Genomic DNA, 12,488 nt, shown 5'->3' with positions numbered 1-12,488 from the left:
GGTGACGAGAGAGAGAGAGTGCAGACCAGCGGAGAGAAACTTAGAGGAGGCGACGAGACCACTTGATACCTTCTCATCGTGACTGTTGGAGTTTCCTCGAGGTAAAAATTATAATTAATTAAGGCTTCTAACTTAAATAATTGAGGGCCGAATTAATTATAATTAATTTACTTAATATCTTTCTGCTGGTTTCGCGATATTAGATTGATATTTCAAGGCCCGTCGGCTAGTGTAATCACGCGTCTCGGAGTCCCGAAATTTACGTAAAATCTTTGCCGTGTACTCGTCGTTCTGTTGTAACTCGAAATTTATTTCATTCGAGGCCTCTCGGCTGGAATAAAATAAATTTTTCCGTATAAATTATTCAATAAATAAATTCAATAATTTTAATAAAAGTATTCAGGCCTGTCGGCCGCTCTAGACAAAAGTTTTCCCGCGTTGTAAAATCGTAAATTAAGGCCTTGCGACGTCAATTTACCGGCCGAATGTTCGAGTCAATTTTAACGTAATTCTAGTCGTAAAATTAGTCATAAAATAATTATAAAATAATGTTAAAATAATTCTAATTAAAATTATAAAATCAAAAATAAGACGCTAGAAAAATTACGATAAAATTGTGTCGAGTAAAACTTAAGAATGGATTATTTTCTCAGTAAATTAAGTTGAGTAAGAATAATTATCAGAAAATTTCGAGTAAATTAAATATATAGATATTGGAAGCAAATGTTAAGGGAAATTTGTCAGTGAAAATTAATTAATTAATAATTAAATTAAAACCAAAATTAATTAATTAATAAATATAATTGAATTAAATAAGACAGTGAAAATTAATAAATGAATTAAATGAATCAGTGAGAATTAAGTAGTTGTGAAATGTTTATACTGGAAATTTTATTAGTGCAATTTTATATAAAATATCAAGTTTAATAATTGAGTAAAAGAAAGTGATATCATTGAGTACGAATTAAATAAAATAAAAGTAGAGTTCAAAGTCGAGTCAGTAATTTTTAGTAAAGAAAACTGTGTCTGTGATTTAGGTCCGGTGGACATGTTAAGTTATTTTAATTAATTATACATCCAGGGGATGATTTTTAAATTAATATTAAGGTTAATGTCCAGGGGACAATATTAAGGTTTACCGTCCAGGGGACGAGGTATAAATTAAGTGGGTGTGTGGGTGTAGTAACCGTCCAGGGGACGAGGAAAATTTAGTTTGTCATAAGTAACCGTCCAGGGGACGAGGAATTTAGTTTGCCATAAGTAACCGTCCAGGGGACGAGGAATTTAGTTTGCCATAAGTAACCGTTCAGGGGACGAGGAATTTAGTTTGTCATAAGGAATTTAGTTTGTCATAAGTAAATAATTATTGTCAAAAAGTTAAGAAAATAAAGCAAGGTGCTTAAATTAAATAAAATTTGAATTAACATTATTTCAGCCTACTCTACGATTCCTCTTCTCACTCACAAAATATTACAAACGACCCTGAGTAATAAATAAAATTAATTTAATTAAAATAAAATCATATAACATCCGGTTCTGGAAGGCCGAGTCCATCTTCCAGTGGCGCCCTAATATTCGACTATAATACTAGGTGCGACCAGACTTGGCAAGATTAGTCTCTCTGTCATATGATCATTGTTAAATTATTGAGAAGTCAACTTACAGAGCAACAAGTCACTTTATCAAGTTAATTGATTTTTGTTATAATTGCGATTAAGTCGGAAATAATCAGCAAATACTCACCTAGATACTTATATATTTTGAACAAATTTATAATGTTACGCGTTATAGTTTTATTATCCAAGGTTTTCTTATGTTAGTCTCAGTTAATTATCACACTTAAATTATTTGTGTAAATAGTAAATTTCGGCCGCTAAAGAATATGTTTTGCTAAATAATTTCAAATGTAATAGTGTAATAGAACTAATGATATGGATATTAATAGTATATTACGCCGTGAGAATCATATTCGAAGTAATAATGATAATTTGTAATTTAGTGAAAGGAATAATAATAGTTGTTGTTATTAATATTAATGTTATATAAGTTCATTAATGTTAATACTAATAATAATATTGTTATTTAATATTAAGTTAAAGTTGTTTTTGAATTGTCGGGGTTGAACGATAATTTCCACGTTCCCCAAAAGAGCTTGGCTGAGATAGGCGGATTGGTCAGAGGTTGGCGATGATTTCCACGTCCCTCAAGTTGAGAAGGTATATATTAGGGGTTGACGATGATGTTCACGTCCCCCAGGTTGATGAAAAAATTGGATTTAGGGTGACGAGGGTTTGCCGTCCCCTGTTTAGGTTAAGAGAATTTAGTTTTAAGGAAATTTAGTTATAAAGATAATTAGATGTAAGGTAACAACAACCCGACAATAAGAAGAGCTAAAACACCGAGTTAATTTCAAGCGATTATAAATTTGTAGGAAAGATCTTAGTAAATCCATAATTTTATAGATATTTTGTATGAGTATCAATTATAAATTAAGGAATGCCTGTTGAAATTTGTTGTTACAAGTTGCAGATAATAATCGTCCAGTTTATGAAAAAATTGTAAAATAGTTTATTAATAATTGTTAGTATTTGTTAGCCATTTCTCACGGCAATATCTATCGTAAAATTTCGTAGAGTCGTTTTATATATATGTAAAATTTATTGTAATATTTATTTAATTATTGTATTTAGCTGGAACTTTGTTAATTAACTTGTTGAAAAAAGGATCATCCTGAACTTGTCAAGTCACACCCAATTTTCGAGTCTGGTGGCGGGGGTTGTAACAGGGCAGCTAGAGGTTCGACTGCTCAAATCGGTCGCGTCATTTCGGGGAGCCCCTCAGTTCACACATCACTCTTATCAACGCATATTCGCTACCCGGTTCACCGAGACTCCGAAAGAGGCCCATGGGTCAGTGTGCCAAACATCCTAGACGGAAGTTCAGGTGAGGTCACGTGGATGACCCCTCCTCAGATTTTATAGCTATATAAGGGCGAGCAATCAGCGATGAACTCTGTTAATACGCAGTTAGCATACACTTAGCATCTAGCAATCAGCAGAGAAATGTAGTGAAGGGCTGAGGACGCCTAGCGAGGTCCTTACTCTACACTATCCAGCTTCTAAGCACACATTGCTGTCTATCTTTTGTACTAGTTAAGCCTGGTCAATTCGTTGTATTGCAAAGTCCGTTAATTTATTGCCAAGTCCGTTTATTTACTGAAAAAGTCTAGTCAGTTTAATTGTTGTAAAAGCCTAGTCAGTTGATTTCATTTTAATCTATGTAATAAAATCTGTGCCATAATATCGAATCGTCGCCAATAGTCTTGCAAAAGGGTAAATCAAGTACATTGCAGTCCACGTCCAGAATGTCCTACGTAATTTGAAGATCATCGATGTAAGTCTACATGCAGTTAATTATAAGCTTGCCAAACGCGAAGTTGTTTATATTTAGAATTTTGTTAAATTTTAATTTGTTGAAAATTATATATAAATCTTGGAATTTTTTGACTTGTTGATAGAAATGATTAAGATAAATTATTCAAGTTGTTAAATTTTATTACAAGAAATAGTTATATTGTATAAAATAACTTCTTCAAACCGATTATGTTACTGATGAGATCAGACCCAGGATCTTCTACTTACGCATATTAATACAATAATTCTTTTGGTTTTCCCTTATAATCTAAATGTTCATATATTCAGTAAATCACGTTTGTAAATAATCAGAACATTAATAAAATCAATAAAATAATATTATAATAAAGAGAATGACACTATAAAATAAATTCATTACACCATTCCCTCTATCCTGTAATCAGGCTGCGTACTCAGTCATACTAGGTATTTCAGAACCCAGTTGCTCACAATCGAAGCAGCCGGACAAGAGGGGCTGTCCGAACTTCCTGGTACGAGAAAGCCAGGGCAGATACTTACAATGTAAATAAAAAAAAATTTTTTTAAATTGGATAGAAAGTATTCAGGCTTACCAATTAGCAAAAAGAAAAAAAAGTAGTAGCACGGTAATGTACAAGCACCCCTGGTGGAATAAATGTACGTATAATGTATAGATATATCACAATCCATGTTAATTTTACATAGATATGTATATAGATATTGTTGTACAGCCTTTTTTTAATTTTATTAATTGTAATGAAACGACACTGAGTTACCTAGCCATAGGAATCGTTAAAAAACATGCACAAAATTATTTCCGGATTTTATCACTTGAGAATCTTGAACTTGCTACCCTACAGTTAAAAAAAAATTTCCCAAGTAGGGTTTCCACTAAACTTTTCCAGAACAAGTGGATCACCTCAAGCTTTATTTTTACCTGGAATCTCTAGCACTTAATAAGCACCTGAATGATGTTCCATTCAATTTGCTCTGGGAAAATAACTTTTGAGCTTTACCAATATTACAATTGCAGTTTTTTTTAAATATCTCATGAAATATGCAGATTAAAAAATCTTCATGCCTATAATATAAATATTTGTTCCACGAGTTTGTGATTTGTTTAAAAAGTCTAAATAATAATCTGACATCTAGGAATTTTAGTATTATTTCATCATCAGAATCCAACAAAACTTGCTAAGGCTAGATTATCACCGATTCAGTTTGACGAAGGTACACTGAATTCTGTTACCCTAGCGAATTCGGTTGTATCAAGAAAACTTCTAAAACATACCTGGTATTTGAGTATAATTTCAGAATAATTCTATAAGTGAACTCAAATTATACTCATTAGGGTGTTTCAAAAAGAAAATTTTTTTTCTTATGGTCTCAAAAGTTAGTCTTAAGTATAAAAAAAGTCCTCCCAAAAGAGCAGCTCAAAATCTCAATTCTACTAAGAGCCCAACGAATATTCCTTCCCCCAATTTAATATAGTGGAAACCTAAAACATGCAAACGTTCTCAATAAGACAATTTATAGATAAATTGAGAAAAATATAGATAGCCCGAACTGGGAATCGAACCCAGACCATGTCGGTATCGCGCCGAGTGCTCTACCAGTTGAGCTATCCGGCACTATACTATATTCCGTTCAATTTCATCTATAACTTATTGAGCCACACCGTCCATCGTACGGTATTAACACCAATTTAATATAGTGGAAACCTAAAACATGCAAACCTTCTCAATAAGACAATTTATAGATAAATTGAGAAAAATATAGATAGCCCGAACTGGGAATCGAACCCAGACCATGTCGGTATCGCGCCGAGTGCGCAACGAATATTCATTTTCCCATTCAAATTGCGTGTAAAAAAATTTTTAACTTTTCAGACAGATCTTGAAGTTTCGACGTTCTAGGGAGTTATTATGACTAATTTCAAGATGATGTCCGAGTGTATGTATGTGTGTGCACGTACGTACGTATTTATGTAAATATTCTATAACTTTTGAACGGATGAACCGATTTTGATCTCCAAGGTGACATTCGACGCGGCTTGTTAATTCCTATAAACTGTCAGAAATGAAGCTTGATCGGTAGGGTGAGTTCGGAGATAGTCCAAAAATAAAATTTTTTTTAAAAAGTATTTTTTCGGATAACTTGTAATGTGCTCGATGGATTGATTTTAAAATCTAACCAGGTCTAAAACTTTAAAAGCCGCCTCGAGTGCCTCCTCAACCATCGACATCTGTCAATTCATTCGAGAGATATCGCTGAAATAAGAAATTGTAAAAAACGCTTTTTTTTCGAAAACAATGGCATAAGAAGGTATTTTCTAGCTCAAGGAGCTTGAAAACAGCGGGAAGTATTGGGGCTGGCCCGCAGGGCAACCGATAGACCGATTTTTTTTTTGTTTTTTAAAAATAAAAGTATTAAAAAAATTTTTTTCGAAAATTGAAGTACATAGTCTTGTAGGAAATTAAATTTTCTACAGAATGCTCCTAAGTTATAAACTATATTAAATATAAGTTATAAACTATATTAAATAGTATAACTTTGTGTTTTTATTGTATTAAACAGTTTTTTGATAGAAATTTAGGTTTTTTCATCTGAGCAAATGCTGTGAATTTTTTTCTAAACACATGGGAAAAATTTCCCTTACTTTCAAAACAGAACTTTCTTATTAATTTAAAAATACACAAAGAAAACAAACTTTAATATAAAAAAAAAAAAATATATATTTTTCTTTCGAAATTTATACGGAAAATAAGTAAGATCTCAGAAATATTTTTAAAATACCTTACTGATTATACATAGTATAAGATAAAAGCTCCGGGCATTCTTTACTTTAAAGTTCATTCGTTAGATTAAATTTAGGTTAAATTTGTTAAGAATTATTATAACTATATCTTATTAAATACATTTTTAAAATTCATGAACTTTTATATTATGAGAGAATAAAGTAGTATAATTCATAAATTATTTTACAAATCAATAAACTTATCATAGTTTAATTGATATTGTCTTTGAGCGACTATAGGGCCATGTGTTGATCGAGTAATGGTACCTCACAACTTTTAGTGAGCGACTATGCGTACACTCAAAGACCCCATTTAAAAAATTAATAATAATTAATTATCAACATTATTCTTCGAAATAAAATTTTATTCTAATGCTCGAATTTCAAAAAATAACTATAAAAACAGAATATGGTTTTTCATTTTATTTATTGATTTATATTGAGTGTTTTAATCTCACTTCAATGAAAAGTGAGCAGGTATAGGGGCTTTTGCCTTATAGTTTCACCGTATAAACAAGTACACGTAATATAATCTGGATATCATCTTTACGTTAAGTTTTTCAATTCACTATTGTTTCAAGCTTCATAACTTTTGTTCTGTTAGTTATATAAAGAAAGCACTCAAAAGCTTTTTTGTAGAGAATTTAATTCCCTACAAGACCGTGTACTTTGTTTTTTGAAAAAAAAATTTTTTAATACTTTTCTTTTTCAAAAACAAGAAAAACATTCTTTTACATGTAATTCAAATGAGAAAATTAATATTCGTTAAGCTCTTAGCAGGATTTAGTTTTCGAGCTGTTCTTTTGGGAGGATTTTTTTAATACCTAAGACTAACTTTTAAGACCATAAGACTTGAAAAAAAAAAAAAAAAATATTTATTTTGAAACACCCTAATACTCATCCATACTAATATTCTAGTTAATTTTTTGAAACATTTATATCGAAGTTATACTGAGATAAAAAAAAGAAAAATTTCTCAGATATCGATAAATTTAATTTATTCAAGTATATTACTTGAATAATGTATTTATGTATTTTTTTTTTAATAAATAATAAAAAAAAAAGTACTAATAGGCTGAAGTTCTGAACTTGTGATCTATCAGATGAGTCTCGTAAAGTACTCTTGACGTTGTCACAGGTCTTGATGAAATGGACAATTTTATCCTTGTTTATCGTCTGTTTTTTTATATGCGTTATATTTATGTAAACTATCTATATTGTTATTGCAATAGAATCAAATAAATCATAAATTAATGATAATTGTATATCTATCAAACATGAACAGAAATATTTTTTTCAGAACTGAAATTTTTTTTCAGAAAAAAAAAAACAGAATAAATAAATAATTAAATCAATAGATCAATTAATATAAAATAATGATTCAAACGATTTACTACTAAAAAGCATTACAATGCTAAATGCTTAATTAAATTGTATATTGTATGACAAGGGATGAAACAAGACGATTTCAGACAAGAGTGAGGTTGGCTGCCTGAGCCGCAGGCGTAGGCTGACATCACCCGCAGTCTAAAATCATGTTTTATCCTGAGTCACACACTATATTTTTCATGATTACCTGCATCGGATCTTCAATACTCAGTGTCAGTAGCCAGTAAGAAACAAGTTAATTTTAAGCCGATGATGCGGAGAACTGTTAGAGAATGAGAAATATGAGATTTACAGTCACTTATTAAATAGTAAATAATACAAAAATATGATTTTCACTTATTTTCGATTAATTTTATATGGCTAATTAAAACTGTCACTTAAAAAACGAAATGAGTAAACTGAAGTGACAAGTAAACAAATGAGAGTAATAAGACTGCAGAACATTACATATAACTGACACCGGGCAGAAACACGCATGTTTTTGCCCACTGTATGAAGGTATTTTTGAATTCCGAATTCGCTAGCAGTTGTTTGCAGCATCGGCTTGAAATCAGCTTGTTTCGACGGGCTGTAGAGATACTGAAACTTCAAGTTTTGATGCTGGTATCATGAAAATAATATTTTATGTATTCAATAAGTTTATTTACTTCAAACTTCATTTTTCCTCTTTCACAAGTAAAGAACTGTATAGAAAAATATTGTCCTCACCCTCTTTGATTTCAGTATGATTTGAGTATGTCATCCTTGAAATAGATATTTTTTTAGTATCATTCAAGTAAAAACATCATAAATATACCCAAAACATGAGACGATTTGAGTAGTGTAATCTGGAAACGCATTGGGTGTAATTCTTAAAACATACCGAAATGTTATTCAATTTCTACTATATGTACCGGAAATGAAGCCAAAAGAAAATTAAATCTTCGGTATAAACAAACTGATACCAGAAAGAGGACCAGGAATAAATGACAACAACAAAAAAAATATGATCATAAGTTGTCCTTAAAATCACGTATGGGAACCTTCACTATAGAAGTAAGATAATATCATGATACAAATAAACTCTGTTTGTATGGATACGTATAATACCGATGAATATATAAATAAATAAACAATATTACAATAAAAGTAGAATCTTTCGCAAAAATAACAAATGAACTCAAGTATTAGTGTTTATGCTGGGTGCTGGTCATAAAATATAGTGTGTAATAAAAATAAAATTAAATAGTAATAATTTACCTGAATAAATATCCAATTAACAATGATCGCTAAAAGCTGAAGATACTTATAACATAGAAATAACCGATACTGAATTCTTTTGTACTGATAAAAGCTATGATGTCTTGAACTACCAAGTGTATAATTGTTACATTTTTTCTACTCGATGTAGAACATTCATTAAAACAGGACATTAAAAAAACAGTATAAAATATAAACGCCCCGACCGCACAACAAATTATAAATTAACTGCCAGCTTGGAGTTCTGACATTTACACTTCAAGTCTCAATAAAAACTAAAATACAATTTGTAACACTTTTATTTTGTAACAATAACACTAAGCGATGACTTGTAGAGCAATACTGATTGAACCAAACACTTAATAGTTTTACTTGATTATTGTAATTATCACTGTCATTATCATTGATATTACAATTAATACGATTATTATTAATAGTGTGGTTATTGTTACCACGTATTATTATCGTTATTTACCTTAAACTTGTTTATTAAATTACAACTAAAATTGTTTTTTAGAAGCTAACTGGCCTATTAAAAATACGTTGTATTTATGTATATATATACACGTTGCTTCTGAGGAGCATCTCCCGAAATTTACCTGTAGAAAGAAAAGGTTATACTTTCTTTATGGGAAAAATTTTTATATCAAGGCCCACACACGGCATTTCAATTTTTCCAAGCTGTATTAAGAATCCCTATATCAAGGTCAGCGCAGCCAGATCGCGGACGAAAAGTTCCCCTTCCCAAGCACCGTTTAAGCTGTGAGTGATGTTAAAATGGTGCAAAAGAAGGGGAACTTTTCGTCCGCGATCTGGCTGCACTGATCAAGGTTGGTACCGCGGAGTATTCCCTAATAACCACTTTGTTATGCCCTCAACAGCCTCAGGTGCCTCCACCTGTTAATTAATTAGTAAACTTGAGATATATAAGAAGCGCGCATTTAAATTCCATTTAAAATTATATATTAATTTCTTACAACACTTATTGCGTCTTAACAATATTGAGTCAATAATTTAAATGATAAATCGTCGTGGCACATACTCATTAAATTATATATTTTTATTATAAGAAAGTTTAAATAAATAGATAGATAAACCTTTATTTTGTATTCAGAGAAATATAAATACAGTTTGAGTGGTCTTGGAACGTTTCCTGTCATCCGATACTTAAAACCTAAACAAAACACACGCATAAAAATCATGAATAGGCCCTTGTTCTAAAGTTAACCGTCAATATGGTTATAAACAAATACATATTCTATCAACAAGTAAGAAAAGAAAATATATAATTAATAAATGTTACTTACTAATGAAAACCATGTCTCATCAGAATTTAACTATTACTGTTAATATTAAATAAAGAGTGACGCGTATAATAAATAAATTAATGAAAATATAGAAATATAGCATTATATTAATTATAATAATGTTTCACAATAAATGATAATGTCAATCGTACTAAATAATTAAATATAGAATAATTATGGAGGAATACACCTCTGATAGCCTAGAATATTTAACTGGAAGATTGTATCTAAGTACAAGAAAATAGAATAAGTTATAAGAAGTTGTAGAATGGATAAAGTAAAGAACATATATGTGTAAGCTTATATCTCAAATTTGAATTAGTAGAAAGTATAAATGTATAATTATAATATTTAGTAAAGAACATAGATATATAAGTATATATACATATAAGCATGAGTGTGAATATGAGAGTAGTGGGGAGAAGTTGGAGAGTAGAGGTCAGAGATCTCTCTGTCGTCTGATGTAACTTCACTTCTCTCCGAGAACTTTTGACGAATACAACTGTTATTACTGATCAAGTTCATTCATACTTTATAATAAAACTCAGTCTTCAGATAAAAATTATTTTATCAATTACATCTATCCTTATCTATAACTTAATTATTTCATTAAATTAATAATAATAATCATCATCATCGTAGTCAACAATAAATTTATCCACTGTTTTGAATTCAAAATTGGTCCCGCGTGACAACGAACTGCCCACTGTCCAGGAGGGAGCGTCAGCTGCGATCCTAGTAACCTTCCAGGACATAGCAACTTTGGATTTAACCAATTTAATATAGTGGAAACCTAAAACATGCAAACCTTCTCAATAAGACAATTTATAGATAAATTAAGAAAAATATAGATAGCCCGAACTGGGAATCGAACCCAGACCATGTCGGTATCGCACCGAGTGCTCTACCAGTTGAGCTATCCGGCACTATACGAATATATATATATATATATATATATATATATATATATATATATATATATATATATATATATATTAGTTCTTTATCAGATAGACTTATACATTTATACTTTCTACTAATATAAATTTGAGATATAAGCTTATACATTTACGTTCTTTACTTTATCCATTCTACGTCTTCTTATTACTTATATTATTTATATTTTATTTTCCTGTACTTGGATACAATCTTCCAGTTGGATATTCTAGACTATCAGAGGTGTGTTCTTCTATAATTATTCTATATTTGGTTATTCGTTACAATTGACATTATCATTTATCGTGAAACATCAATATAATTATTCTAATACTATATTTCAATATTTCTATTAATTCATTTATTATACGAATCACTCTATGTTTAATATAGAACTATATATTAACAATAATAGTTAAGTTCTTGTGATATGGATTTCATTTATAAATAACATTTATTTATTATATATTTCCTTTTCTTATTTGTTTATAGAGTATGCATTTGTTTATAACCATATTTACTGTTAACTGTAGAACAAGGGCCTATTTATGATTTTTATGCGTGTGTTTTGTTTAGGTTTTAAGTATCGGGTGACAGGAAACGTTCCAAGACCACTCAAACTGTATTTATATTTCTCTGAATATAAAGTAAAGATTTGCTTATCTATTCGTTCATTTATATAATCTAAATATATAATTTAATAAGTATGTGCCACGACGATTTATTATCAAAATTATTGACCAAATGTTGATAAAAGGCAATAAGTATTAATATATACCCTGATAACACGAGTTGATCGAGAAAAAGTTGGTCATTCATTAGTTTCCGACCAACTTGACGACAAGTTATCGACAACTTCAGCTTTTGCAACTTTTGGCTACAAGTTACCGCCAACTTTCTCAGAAAGTTGGCGGCAGTATGGAGCCGCAACTGGAATGCAAGTTTCTGAGGAAATTGAAAGTAAACTTACCGTCAACTTATGATCACCAACTTTTGCAAGCAACTTTTGCCACCAACTTTCTCAGAAAGTGATAGTCAACTTTTTGGATTTACAACTTTTGCCACCAACTTTCTCAGAAAATGTCCATCAACTATTGGAGGTACCAACTGTTGGCGATCAACTTGGTTCCAGTTGCGGCTGCAAGTTTCTCGTCAGTTTCTCGCCAACTTGGCTATCAGGGTAACTCGAGAAATTTTTTTCTTATCCAAAGACTGTTACCTTATCGAGTCAAGGTACAATGTCTTGAACTAAAAGAAGAAAGTTTTTGTACCAACAAAAAAAAATGTTTAAACCACCCTGATAGCCAAGTTGGCGAGAAACTGACGAGAAACTTGCAGCCGCAACTGGAACCAAGTTGATCGCCAACAGTTGGTACCTCCAATAGTTGATGGACATTTTCTGAGAAAGTTGGTGGCAAAAGTTGTAAA

General features: G+C 30.7%; 1 protein-coding gene across 4 annotated transcripts in view; it reads right to left on the bottom strand.

The window, feature by feature from the left end:
* The window catches only part of LOC103571974 (afadin), a 194,357-nt gene extending 184,786 nt beyond the window's left edge, over positions 1 to 9,571 (bottom strand). For all 4 annotated transcript variants that reach the window (XM_053738752.1, XM_053738754.1, XM_053738755.1 and 1 more), the window contains exon 1: positions 8,818 to 9,571. The gene's annotated coding sequence lies outside the window, so the exon portion shown is untranslated. The remainder of the gene's footprint in view (positions 1 to 8,817) is intronic.
* Between the last annotated feature and the right edge of the window lie 2,917 nt (positions 9,572 to 12,488).

This window comes from Microplitis demolitor, chromosome 4 (genome assembly GCF_026212275.2).
Source record: "Microplitis demolitor isolate Queensland-Clemson2020A chromosome 4, iyMicDemo2.1a, whole genome shotgun sequence".
Taxonomy (NCBI): domain Eukaryota; kingdom Metazoa; phylum Arthropoda; class Insecta; order Hymenoptera; family Braconidae; genus Microplitis; species Microplitis demolitor.
The sequence above is the reverse complement of the archived record's forward strand: the minus strand, read 5'-3'. Positions and strand labels throughout refer to the sequence as shown.